This window comes from Leopardus geoffroyi, chromosome D4, assembly GCF_018350155.1.
Source record: "Leopardus geoffroyi isolate Oge1 chromosome D4, O.geoffroyi_Oge1_pat1.0, whole genome shotgun sequence".
In the NCBI taxonomy this organism is placed as follows: Eukaryota; Metazoa; Chordata; class Mammalia; order Carnivora; family Felidae; genus Leopardus; species Leopardus geoffroyi.
Genome location: NC_059342.1, coordinates 13,191,195 through 13,205,836, shown reverse-complemented (window position 1 = coordinate 13,205,836; position 14,642 = coordinate 13,191,195). Strand labels below are relative to the sequence as shown.

At 39.0% G+C, this 14,642-nt stretch overlaps 1 protein-coding gene across 11 annotated transcripts in view; it reads left to right on the top strand.

The window, feature by feature from the left end:
• Positions 1-14,642, top strand: part of TRPM3 (transient receptor potential cation channel subfamily M member 3) — an 803,483-nt gene that overhangs the window by 678,842 nt on the left and 109,999 nt on the right. The window lies entirely within an intron of this gene.

Here is a 14,642-nt window from a genome sequence, read left to right as displayed (position 1 = left end):
TAAAAGGCCAATATAGTATGTAAGACACTACATGACTGAGATTATTTAATAATTATTACCCCATTTACTTGCAAAAACCGTGTAATATGGCAGAGATGCTAGACAGATACAGAGATGTCATAATGCATTAAAATGGAAAATCAAAATCATTGAGGGAGACAAAGAAATAAACAAAAAATAAAATAAACTTGTAATGGGACGTTAAATTTAACTGTAAGTTTCCTTGAAGTCAAGGCAAAAATAGAAAAGCCCTGGATTCTACGATTTTCCCTTTAGAAGGTGGACGCTTGTCCTCTTCTCTCGCCCTATGTTACCAAGCGGCCTCACTATGTGTGCTCATATTTGGAGCCATATCCAAGAGAAGAGTGGTTTCCTCCAGGCTCCAGAGATCAAAGTCTGCCCTTAATGTGCCTTAGTTAGGAATATTACACTTGGCCAATAATGTTCAGCATTAAAATAAACAAGAGGAAGTTGTTCAGCCCTGAAAACTAGAACCATAAGATGAAACAAAACCACAAACCTCGTTGAATGTGGTTCCGAATTTGAGATGTCTCCCTCGTTCTCCCCAAGCCCCATACTTTGCCTGCTACCCCATTTATCACAAGGTTGGTGACTGCCTGTTTGTGAGCCTTCCTGGATCATAAGCCTGTGAGGACAGATAATGTGTCTTATCCATTAGTGCTTCCTCAGCACCTCACATAATCCCTCACACATGGCAGCATTCAGTCAATTCTTGTTGAATAAATTAGGGAATGGATTACTGAATGAATGATTACTCAGTGATTACTCACTTAGCGATTGCTCAATGAATGATTACTCAGTGATTACAATTAACATTCCACAATTGAAATTCAGAATAGGAACCCACTGTATTCTAATTTCCAGTCTACCTACCCTTTTCCACTATTAATATTCTCTTGAATACCCATAATGTGGCAGCCGTTATGCCTAGTGCTAAGTTTTTTATAAATGCTGTAAACATTAATTATCGCAACAACTGTATTATGTAGCAGCTATATTTAATCCACATTCTACAGACAGGTAAGTGGAGCTACAAGATGTAAGAAACTTTCTCAGGGTTACCATGCTAATTAATAAGGCTGAACTTAGACCCAAGTCTGTCTAACTCTTCACTGCACCACCTATGACTCCATTGACACTAGAAGCCATGGATCCCCTCCATGTATTCCCCAAAGATGTATTTGCACATTCATTCAAAATCCCAATCGCATTTCAGAAGTTCACCATCCTGTGAAGTGGGTCATGTGTCCCAGGTTGAGAACCGTTGCTCTAAAGTACTTCATTCCAATGAACTAATAAATGCATGTTCAGGAGAAGAAGAATTCAGGGACCATGCATGGGCTGAATCACAGAGCATACTCTGGCCTCCATTCTCCATTTGTCAGAGATAAAATTAAAAGTTTGAGGTAAGAAATTCTCTGATATTTGCTATTCTTACAGAAAAATAATTAAAAGTAATAAAGCCAGTAACTAACATGTACTGAAGACTTGCTAAGTGCCAAACACCATGTTAAACACATTCTATGCATAAATCCATTTAATCTTTACAAGTTTGATGGCCAGACTATTACCAGGCCCATCTTGAAATAAGGAAATCAAGACACAGAACAATTCAGTAGCATACTCAAGATAAGTAGTACAGAAAGGCTGACCCCACAGCCCTCACTTGCGTTTACCACCAAAACATCTCTATTGCATTGACAATAAGAAGTGGAATGCCACTTTTCCCACCTTGAAACAGAACTCAGCAAATGGAGAAGTGGGCCAGTCATTGGTTAAAAACATATTAGCCATCATAGTATCTTCTACTGAAAATATTTTCTTCCATGTTCACCAATCTGTCACTTCAATTTGTGTTTCACTTTTAGATCAGTCTTAGAATTTATTTGTTATCATATAGAATAGTTGTTTTCTGATTGTGCATGACAGACCATATGGAATACATTTTATATTATAACCAAGTACCTACATATGTTTTTAGAACTCAGGTTAAAGTACATGAAATAATATTTACATTGACTGTGTGCAATGAAATTGGATATTTTCTATTCCATTCCGTTCTATTCTCTTTAATGCTGATTATATCCCACTAACTTGATTTCATGACCCACTAATGGGTCATAACCTGCAGTTTAAAAAACACTGCCATAGTAGATTAAAGGAAATTATGATTGCTCTAAGAAATTAACATTTCTAATCACCATAATGAACATTATTTATGCAACAGTTGATGCTAATGGGAATTTATGCCATTAAAAGATTGTGATGTGTCAACTCTATTTTGCAAAGGCTTTTAAATGCTTTCTGATTTTGACCCAGTTGATCTGTGAAGGATGTCAAGCATAATACTTTCTGCTGACTTTCTTGGAGGCCAAGAGCATATTTATATCAGTTATGATTTCCTTAGTTTGTTAAATTATTCTTCTTATGTATTTTTTTAAATTATGCCTGGGCATGAAACCTGGTTTAACACTTAATTTTTATAATTGTACTTCTCTTTCAATTATCCCATGCATGAGGAATTTTTTTATAGTCAAGTTTTTATTCCCTCCATCATCTGAGAAAACCAGAAAGTAGATAGGAGAAGGAGGAGAAAGCCATGAAACTAAACACTAGTCCATAAGCCCAGAGTCCGGAGGTGGGGAGGGGGAAGGATGGATAGGAACCAGGTGGCCCTAGGGAAAGTCTTCCTTTGCTGATCCCTTGTTTCTGAACCCACTGGGTTTTATTTCTTCAGTATCAGTATATATTAAAGGATACTTTTATAGGACACAGAATAATGACAAATCTATTCAAAACTGACGAAAGAAGGAGACAAAAAGAATGTTGTTCCAGAGATGCCTTTGACATCCAAAGTTGTTTCAAATGCTGGCCTGGGGTGGCTTTTGAGAATAAGTGATGTCGCATTTGTCTTTCACAGCAAGATAACCACTCTCCAAGAGTGGTGATCTGAGGCTAGAAACTATACACCCTACACCCTTCTCCTCCTCCTCAGGTCTCTCCTCACCCCATCACACCTACCCAGGGGAAGCCAAGGAAAATGCAGCGAAAATGCAGGACACTGACTATTCAGATAAACAACAAATAAATGTTTAGCATAAGCAATGTCCCAAATATTGTCTGGGACATACATATCCTAAAAAAGCTGTTTATTATTTATCTGAAATTCAACCTTAACTGGGAGTCCTGTATTTTTATTTGCTAAAATCAGGCTTCCCTACTCAGACAGAGGAGATCTGATGCCATTAATATCTCTGGACTTCAGACACCTTGAGTGGTTCTATGGGAAAAGGACTCAAAAATTTAGGCAAGTAACCTAGTCCCTGTCCGTTTGCCTCCTTCTCAGCCTGGCCCTGCCTAAATCACAGCAACCGGAGACTCACTGGAAACGACCCCAAACTTCTGTTAGTAAACTATCCAGTGTTGACCAGCCTCCTGTCAGTCACCTTATCCTGGCTGACTTGTTCATGCCTCTTGCTCTGGTCCCTCTGCTCCAGGCTCAATAAAGCCAGAAAACATCCGCTCACAGCAGGGTCCCTTGACCCTCTCTGTGGATAAAATTACTTCCAATTTTTAACAATCTTTTCTTGTACACCTCAGAAGTCAAATCACATGGGTGTGTACCCTTCCATTTCTATGCATGCACTGAAGTATAGTATGTGGTCATCACTGTCCTCCATCAGCGAGAAATTCATTGCCTTTGGGTTTAATCTTCATTGGTAAAGAAGCTCTTGCATGGCATGGGAAAAGACCTTTATTGCTTACTTCTTTTTTTCTGGAAAGCATTTTCTAAAAGCTAAAAGAGGGCGCAAAACGCTGTGTTCCTCCTCAAAACTGTCAAGGTCATCCAAAACAAGAGTAGCTTGAGAAATTGTAACAGCCTGGAGACGCCTAAGGACACATGAGGATTAAATGTAATGTGGTTTCCTGGATAGGATCCCCAAGCAGAAAAAAGAAGACTGAGAAAAATCTGAATAAAGTATGGGTTTTCATTTTAAAAAGTTTTAAGGGAAAAATGGGAGAGCTATGCTATCATATATTTTGGATCTGAGCAGAAGACATAGTGTCGCCAAGAAAACCATCCTTGTTTCATGTCAGAATGACAAAAAAGGAGACAGCATCTTATGGAGTTAGCTGCAAAAGTCAAGTGCATATGGAAGAAAAATACTGTACTATGTGCAGGCAGTATTTAAAGTGTCTGTACATGGGGCGCCTGGGTGGCGCAGTCGGTTAAGCGTCCGACTTCAGCCAGGTCACGATCTCGCGGTCCGTGAGTTCGAGCCCCGCGTCGGGCTCTGGGCTGACGGCTCGGAGCCTGGAGCCTGTTTCCGATTCTGTGTCTCCCTCTCTCTCTGCCCCTCCCCCGTTCATGCTCTGTCTCTCTCTGTCCCAAAAATAAATAAACGTTGAAAAAAAAAAAAGTGTCTGTACAAATCAGGTAGGCATGGATGGTAGCTGGTCACTATAAGAAACGATTAGAAATACCGCTGAGGAATCTAAGCAGATTATTTGAACCCAGGACTAATAGGAAACAATGTGTATAAAATCCAATTTTCCTGTGGATTTTCACAGTCATTTCAGAGAAAATTATCCCGTTCCTCCCACTTAATTTTACGTCTCGTTTCCTCGGACAAAATTAATGCTATCGATAAGTAATAAACTAATGAATTATGTACAGATATAAGTGGAGGATGACAACTTCTTTCTAACAGAATACATTTGTAGTTTTCTTGAAACTATGAGGAAAGAAGTTTGAAATAAAAATTGAAATGTCAAAAGAAGAGCCAGGCTGTTCTAACTTTCGTACATTCTCAAGAAAGCTATTGATTAGGTCACATAGAACAATGAAAATTGCTATGTTCTGAACCATTTTCCTTTAAAAGTATATCTTTACAAGCAACTAAACTTGAAAAAAAATGTATACAAAAGGATAAAGTGTATATATGTTTTAGTGTTTTGAAGCTACGCTGCATGCCCTTCCAACTTTATTAACTAGAAAATGTAGTTATTATCACAAACTAGTACTGACATCAGTAGATAATTAGTCTTGCTAAATAACTCATCTTGGTTTTTAAATGGCTTAATTAATCCCTAGTAAAATAAAAATTGTGGCATCATCCTAATGTAGTGTACGTCCAATAATCCTATGCACCAGGTCTCATAAGCAATTAGCATCCAGGAGTGTTTATTGAGAAGCTACTTGCTTGATTCATAAATAGACTTAATGAAATTAATTATGGCCTTGCTTTGAAGATAAAAAATTATTTCTGATTATATGCTCAATCTTTCCCATCCCTCTTTCCTATGTGTAGGCAGTTTAATAGAACACATGCATGATTGTTTTCCTTTTTTGAATTGTTTTTCTTTTAATAGTATTTTTTTTAACTCGGAATTGTTTACATAGACTTACTCAAGCCAAAAAAAGAGAGACATTCATGTTGATACATTCATCACATATGTGAGATGCAGATACCATAGTTACTAAATTTTATACAAATGGAAGTAAATGAAATTTATCCAAAAGAGATCAACAAGGTCAAAATGTGTGGCATTATCACTTCATTTTAACCTTAAGGGGCGCCTGAGTGGCTCAGTCAAATGAGCGTCCAGCTCTTGATTTCAGCTTAGGTCATGATCCCAGGGTTATGAGATTGATCCCCACATGGGGCTCTGCGCTCTGCTTAAGATTCTCTCTCTCTCTCTCTCTCTCTCTCTCTCTCTTTCTCTCCCCCTCAGCCCCTCTCCCCGCCTTGTGCTCTCTCTCAAATTCAAAAAAGGGCATGGGGGCTAAACTGTGGGAGAATAGTGAAATATTTCAGTTAGAGACCAAATTCACTAGCTTATTTTTACAATGAAGACTCTTTACAAAAATATTAAATCCTTCTCTGCTTGAGGCCATCTTTAGTCTTCCTTCTGTCCTTTGATTTGTAAATCAGGCTTCCTCTGTGCACTTGTTGCCAGATGGCTCATTTTAGCCCTTTAGTCAAATCTTTAATGTAGAAGTCACAGAGCTGATTGACCATGAGCAGTTAGAGTCCTGGCATGGGCCCCAAAACCTATATAGATCAAGATATCTGCTTCCTTAAAACTCTCAGAGCTCTTACCAGGGCACTTAGCTACCAGATGACCTTGGCTGCACACCCAATATCTTAGTGATAAAACTAGAATGCCCACAACTTCTCTTAATGTAATAGCAAGAATCAGTGTAATCGGACACTTGTTTTATGTTTAAAGATTAGATCACCAGTGGAATTTGATTTCAACCAGGAATTTTTTTGCTTACAGGTGACAGAAACACAATTCAAATTAGCTCAAGCAAAAATAAGTAAGATAGATTTGTGGATTCACATGACCAGGAAGTTGAAGGGTAAACCGAGTTCAGGCCAGCCAGGATCCAGGGTTCCAATGACATCATCGGGGACTGTCCTCTCTCTCTCAACATTAGTCTCTACACCTGTCACACACAACAGCCATCAGCAGTGCTAGGCTCAGACCCAAAACCAGCTGAGTAAATCCATTAAATTCCTGGCAATTACAGCAGAAGGGGCCCAGGGAGAACTTGCATATGCTTGCCTTAAAATCAGCACCCACCCCTGATTTCATCACCACAGCAAAGGAGATGGGAGAATCCCTGTGATCCATGACATGAGAGATGGGATCAGCTCTACCAAGTCACACAGTTGTGGGTCACCCCACCCCAACACACACACACACAAACGATTCTGTAGCCAGGAAGTAGAGAAGGAAAGAATGCTGGTAAGACCAGAAGCGACTTGAAAAATACACACACACACACACACACACACACGCACATTCTCTGAAGTACTGAGGGTCAAAGAGCGTCAGACTTGTCTCAAATGCAAATGCCTCAATATCTATCTACCAGGAATAAATTCTTCATTCCATAGACAAAAACAGAAACTAAGTCAAATGAATAGTAATTAAGGCCCAGACATTCACCCAAATCACACTCATAAAGTTTACTTCAGGTGGACCTAAATACGTAACTTCTTAATATTTTCTACTACAGAATGATTATGCATTATTATTATAGTCGATATTACCTTTTTAAATTTTAATGGTCTGTACTTGAGTATTTCTGCCAAAAATATTAAAGGAAATCACATTCTTACCCCCTTTTTTCCCCCAAGACCGAAAACTGTTCTTTAGGAAAAAAATGGTTCTGTGAAGGCCAGTGGCCCCAGGCTTTCCCCTCTGGGCTCCCTCCATGCCATCCTGCACTGTTGCCCCAGCCCCTCAGGGTAGTACTTGTCACAGTGGGACTGCCCAGCAAGTTCCTGATAATAGTGACAATGATGCCCATAAGAGCATCACTACTCCTTGTTGATCATACTGCTTACCCTCCCTGAGACTCAGTTTCCTTATCTATAAAACCCAGATAATTATAATACCTCTCCCACAGCTGTTGTAACCATATTAATCGATAATGCAAGTCAAGCATATAACCCAGTACCTGGAAAAATCTGTTTCATACATGATGGTCTGACTGATGAGGACGATGCCAAACGAGAAATAAGGACGAAAACCACCCCTTTTTACTCCCCACCACATCCACACATACACAGCACCTAGGATGACATCAATGATTCAAACATTATTTGTTAACCTCATGAATGAATGATCAATAGACATTAAGATCAGATTGGATATATATTTAGATCTTAGTGCTTTACTGGCTGTGGTATTAACTAGGTTGCTTAACCTCTGTATATATGCCTCAGTTCCCTTCTCTGTGTGAAAAAAAAATCATAGCTCTCACATGGAGGCACGTAAGGAACACATGAGACAGTGACATTGGAAGCTCCTGGGCACACACTCTGCCTTCTTTATGGTAACTACCTTACATCTACTATGTTTATACCTTTTCCCTTTTCAATAGGCTTTAAAAAGTCCTAGGGAACTGGGGTGCCTGGGTGGCTCAGTCAGTTAAGTATCTGGCTCTTGACTTCCACTCAGGTCATGATCTCACAGTTTGTGAGTTCAAGCATGCATTGGGCTCTGTGCTGACAGTGCAGAGCCTGCTTGGGATTCTCTCTCTCTCCCTCTCTCTATGCCTGGCCCCTGCTCTCTCTCTCTCTCTCTCTCTCTCTCTCTCTCTCTCTCTCTCTGTCTCTGTGTCTGTCTGTCTCTCTCTCTCAAAATAAATCAATAAACTTAAAAAAAATTTCCTAGGGAATTGGCATATCCCCTATGTCCAAAATCCAACAGAATCATAAAATGTTAAATTTGAAAGGAGGACCCATAAATCTGAAAACAATAGCAAATGATAAATAAATTTCAAGCATACATGTAATGATCCCAAACAGGTACACACACACACACACAAAAGGACTTTAATCTTGAAAATGATTGAGAATATGCTAAACTGCCTTAAAATGAAATTAATTTGCTGGCAAATTTATTTTCATATAAATCCAAGCAGATCTTAAAGCAATAACAGAGAGCAAGGTAGATAGCAATTTTAGACACTTGTTTGTCTCAGTAGGAGAATGCAATAAAAGACCTTAAATCTTTTCATCCTGTTATTTGTATGTTTTACAATTCACAAAGCATCTTCACATAATTTCATCATCTAATCTTTGCAACAACTCTGTGGAATGGTTAGCAGATGATTTATCTCCAAACGGAGACTTTCTTGGGCATGGAAGTGAGAAATACTGATAATTATGCCAGAAAAACTAGAATAAACCAAGAATATCCAGGTAAACTGGGGAAGTGGATCATCCTGATTATAAACGCACCTCCCACAGGAAGTTTCTGGAGGATAAGGATTATGTCTTCTTTGACTTTGTATCCAAACACCCAGAAAAATGCTTAACATACAGTAGATGTTATATATATATATATATATATATATATATATATATATATATATTTATATATATATATGAATATATATATATTTATATATATATATGAATATATATATAAGAATATATATGATGATATATAATCATCATTGCAATAATTCCAGAAAATGTCCCAGAACTCCAGAACACACATCTCTAGATTATAAGGACCCACCGACTGCCCAGTACGATGGGCAAAAATAAACCCATATCAAGTTATATTATAAAAACTGCAGAACATGGGAAGCCAAATATATATATATATATATATATATATGTAATATATATTATATATTATATATTATATGTTTTACTGTGTTATATTATAAATATCATGTTTATAAATTATATTTAATATAATCATAAAACTCATAAATTATATAAATATAAATTATATGGTATTTATATATACATAATTTATATACATATATAAATACTATATAATGTACTAAATACATAAATACTATATATGTATATAAATTCTCCTATGAGCTTCCAAAGAAAAAAAACAGCTCAAATGCAAAGGAGCCAGAATGCTTTAGACTTCCAAACAACAGCATAGAAAGCTATTGTGCAATGCCTTAACAATTCTGAAGAACATTTATGGGCAATCTAGAATTCTATGCCTAATCTACCAGCCACTTGTGAAGGTAGAATAGACGTTATCACACGTGAGTTACCAAAGCATTTACTACCCATGAACCATTTCTTCAGAAATTACTGGAGGATATGCACCACTGAAATGAAAGAGGAAACCAAAAACAAACAACAACAGAAACAGAAAACACAGAACCTGGAACGCAGGAGCTGTAACCCAGGAGAAAATGTGTTGGCAATCCCTGGCTGAAGAGGAAGGGACACAGTTCTGCATTGGCCACAAGAAACAAAAGAGAAGCTGCCATCCCTTCCTAAGACTCAAGCCTGGAATCCACATAGTGTCTTTTCTGCTGCATTCCATTGGCAGAAGCGAGTCACAAGACCAGCCCAGGTTCAGTGTGAACGCTGGGTGATATATGGTTCCTTAGAAACTGTCTTCAGGGGTGCCTGGGTGGCTCAGTCGGTTAAGCATCTGACTCCTGATTTTGGCTTTGTCCATGATCTCTTAGTTCATGAGATGGGGCCCCAGGTTGGGCTCTGCACTGACAGTGCAGAGCCTGCTTGGGATTCTCTCTCTCTCTCTCTGCCCCTCCCCTTCACTCTCTCTCTCAAAGTAAACAAACATTAAAAAAAATTGACCTCCCCTTGACATGTTTAGGAAAAAAAAAAAAGAAAGAAGCTATCTTCAAAGACTATCTGCCATGGAGAACCAAAATAATCAGCCATGAGAACTAAAGTGGTTGCGTCTGGGTAAAGAGGCAGGGAGTGATGAGATTTGTGATTTTATAACAAATCTTGTAGGAATAGATGACTCTTAACGCTGTGCATGTTTAACCTTAGTAAAAATGAGGTACAAAATGGATTACCTGGTTCTCAGTGAAAGGGACAGAACAAGTAAAAGACAAAGGAAGGGCAAACAGAAGTTAGGAAATCATCACTGCAATAATTCCAGAAAATATGCCAGAACTCCAGGGCAGGCATTTCTGTAGAACGCTGCTAAAAATCGCACTATGGAAGATGCAGATATTTTATTTACTCATCCGTGCAAATGAATTCATTTTTGTCATATCGCGAGCAAGCAGTATAACCCAGTAGAATTTTTTTCTTTTATTCCCTCTGTCTTAAGTTGATAACGTTTCTCAGTCTTGCGTATTGTGTGTCATACGGGAACACTTTTACAAAATTTTTTTAACGTGTTAATGGGAGACCTTGTGACCTACTGGCTTCTTTTATTGCAGAAAGGGCACAATAAAGAGGACTCGTCCATTGAGCTAGGTTGGCAAAAAGAAGGAAATGGCACAGTGCTTCACAATGTTATTAATCAGAAGCCATATGATTTCATTTGTCCTCTTTGACTGCATATGTTATTAGGACACAAAGAAATAGTAACAAAATTTATTGTAGGTACTCCCGGCAAATATCATCACATAGACAACCTGACTTTGCAAGGTTTTTATATAGTGTTGGTCCATAAAAGTTGCGCCCCCTAGCTCTGAAATGAAACCAACAGTTTTTTTAGGAACCTCCATACTGTGTTTTCCCACAGTGGCTGTACCAGTTTGCACTCCCACCAAAAGTTTAAAAACTGAATAAAAATCTTATTAATCCTGAAAATCAAAGCCTTCAGAATAAACAGGATATAAAAATCTCCAGACCTGGTTCATTTTGCCCACACACATGTACATCATTGTATCCAATCAATAACATCCTTAAAGTGTATTCACAAACTGTATCTTTTGAATTGCATATTTTTGATGCACCTATACATTTTTTTAATAATAAAGCCAGATAAGTAAATAAATAAATCTCCAACCCCAAAGGGCTTGACAAACAAAAAACAAAGATACAAAAATTTTAAAGAAGCTGACATGTGAATTTTGGGTACCATTTGACCAATTTTGACCCTAATGATGGAGCATCAGAGAATATTCTGACTTCCTTCATTCACACCCTGTGGGTTGTTTTATGATATGAACACAAAAGCCTGTTTGCCAACTTCTTTTTGTGAGTATCATGAGTTCAGTAAAATTTTCTAAGTTCCTATGAATTAAAAAAGAAAAAATCGGCTCTAAAATCAGACTGCCTGGGTTTGAAGCTTGCCTCTGGCACTTCCTGGCTACCTCACCTTTGACAAGTTTCTGTGCCTCATTTTCCTTGTCTGTAAAATGGGGATAGTGGCACATAGTTTGTTGTGATACTTTAACACATTAACACTTAGAAGCAGTGCCTGGCATAAGCTAAGCATGAAAGAAATATTAGTTTTATTGTCTTATTTACTAAAGATAAACTGAGAAAGAAAACCCCTATCTTCCTGCAAAGGGCTCTTTAACTCAGCTGTCTGTTTTGTCTCTTACAAGCCAAATGTGGATTTCTTCCAGCTAAAGTTAATCCAATTTTTCCTGATTCCTTTTAATGTTCTCCTGGGAGTCTACCTAAAGTTATTTTTACCAAAAGGAGATAGTTATCATTGAGGGCAAGAAAATAGAGCAAAGAATAAGTTATACACAGACCTCATCTACTTCTTTATGTGCATGTTTCAAGCCTTTAATTTGGTTTTTTCTCCAGGTAGCAGCCACATTCCTAAGAGAGGCCCACGGGGGTAGGTAGGCAGTTCTGCTCTGGGAGACCATTGAAGGTGTATCCTAGCAACCCAGTCACATGACAGGGTCTTTCAGCTAGTCTCCTTTCGCTTTTGTGGTTCTCATATTGGTAGAGAATGTGATGTCTTTAAATGAACGGATGGTTATGTTTTCACGGACTGAGACCCTATCGCATTTTGGTGCAACATTTACAAATAGATTGATGGAAATGAATAGAACCCGAAGATGCATATTTAAACCAGACAAGATTCCACAGATAAAACACAGAAAGGCCCAAAGACCCCAACAAGAAGAAATGTTTCTCAACTAATACAGAGATGAGGGGTACCATCCTACACATCACAACATCATGGTGCCACTAAGGACATTACAAGGGCTGCAAATCCTGGCTCCTCCACCACCCCAGTCCATCAAACAGGACCACGCTTGAGCTATCAAGGTCAGATGACACACCTGACATATTTGTTTAACAACTCTCCCAAAGGGAGTCCACATCTCCATTTCCAACCCACTGAAGTATTTAGTGACCCTCAGGGTACTTAAAACAAAAACAAAGACAAAAACAAAACTTTCCTCAAACACTCAATCTCAGGTCCCTAAATAAACATTCTCTGCAATATGTGCCTTCGGTGCCATGACATATTTGGGATGTTTTACTTCAGTGGGCCCTAACTCTGCTCTGAAAGCCCCTTATTCTTCAGTCATCAGCCTGTGGCACATCCTCCATGTTTCTCCATTCTCTTCAGCTCCTCACTCCTTCTCACTCTCTGCAGAGGGCATCCCCTCTTACTTCACTTAAAATATTTGGTTTCATCCTGGCTCCCTTTTTCCCACTCATGAATGTCAGTATCTCCACTCAGCCTCATTGCATTCCCTCCTCACCCCAATGACCTCTCTTCTTTGCTGACCAACTACTCCCTGGCCTCCATGCTGAAGATCTCATCCATCACGTACTTGCTCTTGTCTCCCTCTCCAGTGGCTCTTTCCCTTCTCCCATCAGCACATTCAGGCTCTCTGTCACCTGACACAACCCTGGCCCTCTCCGCCAAGACCCTCAAGGAAGCATCCTAGTTTTCTCCTCTTGACCATCCAGCTCTGAAAGCTGGCCTGCCTTTCCACCAACAGTCTTTACCCTCCACTTACTCTGTTTTCTGAGCTCACTGGCTCACTCTGCAGACTTTTTTCTCACACAGCTCTCAGTACCCATGAAGACCCCAAATACTCTTCTAAACCCCAACAATTATCTTCTGGAACATTCAGCAACTTTTCAGTGTTGACTTTGCCTATTTCTTATGCAACTCTTTTTTACCCTGAGGGAAGGCCTCCATTTAAAGCCTGTTCTACAATTCACTCCATCTCTCTAAGCCTCTGTTTTCTGATCTTCCAAGTGGGGATTAGTATATTTGCTATACAGGGTTTTTGTGAGTATTAAATGAGACGATAAATGTAAAACGCCTAGTATGTGATTGGCTTTCAATATATGGTGGTAATTATATTGATTTTTACCTTTCCTTGGTGTCAGAGACACCAAGTGGGTGCCCTACATTTCTGAGCACTCCTTTGTCTCCTTCTCAGACCCTCTTACTTCTCACTCTGCCTTCTGTCAAAATTATAAAGTACCATGGCTTTAATTTTTTTTAATTTTCTTTACTTTTGAGGGAGAGAGAGACAGCATGCAAGTGGGGGGGGGGGGCAGAGAGAGAGGGAGACACAGAATCTGAAGCAGGCTCCAGGCTCTGAGCTGTCAGCACAGGGCCCAACACAGGGCTTGCACTCATGGACTGTGAATTCATGACCTGAGCTGAAGTCGGACACTTACCCAATTGAGCCACCCGGGTGCCATGGCTTTAATATCATGTCTGCATGAATGCCCTCCAGATTTTTCTCCAGCTCCAGCTTCTCTCCCTGCCCCTTTTTCTATTTGCCTACCGGACAGCTCCCTTGGGTGTCACTATGCACCCCAAATCCAATGCAATTAATTGTCTTTAAATATACACATATTCTTTAAAAAATTGTCTTTTCCCAAACAGTTGATTTCTTACTGACTTCCCCATTTATGTTCACACAGCCCCCATCCTTGGAGCTATCCAGGCTCAAAGCCTCGATCACATTTTTTTCTCCCTTTATTTAAGCAAATTCTTACTAACTCTGGGCATTTTTGCCACCACAATATTTTGTAGGTCTATCCCTTCTTTTCCTTCCTTGTTCATCATCATTAGGCCTTCAGGAACTTTGACCTGATTTATTTCAATGGCTTCTTATGGTTTTTGCCTGCTTCTTACTGAGCATATATATCCCTGCTTGTTCTCTATACATCAATTACAGGAACACTACTATTGTAAAGATCTGACCAAAACAATCTTCTACCTACAGAATCCTGTGCGAACTTGACAACACAGATTCATCAGTCTCTTCTTCTAGAAAGCTTCAAAAACCAATAATGAAAAGGGAAGAAAAAAAGCAAGCTAACTCTATTTTTGGTGGTAAAACTGGGAAATATTCCAAAATATTTGTAAATGCAAGAGCTCTGTGGGAGGAAAGAGTAAAAGCTGGG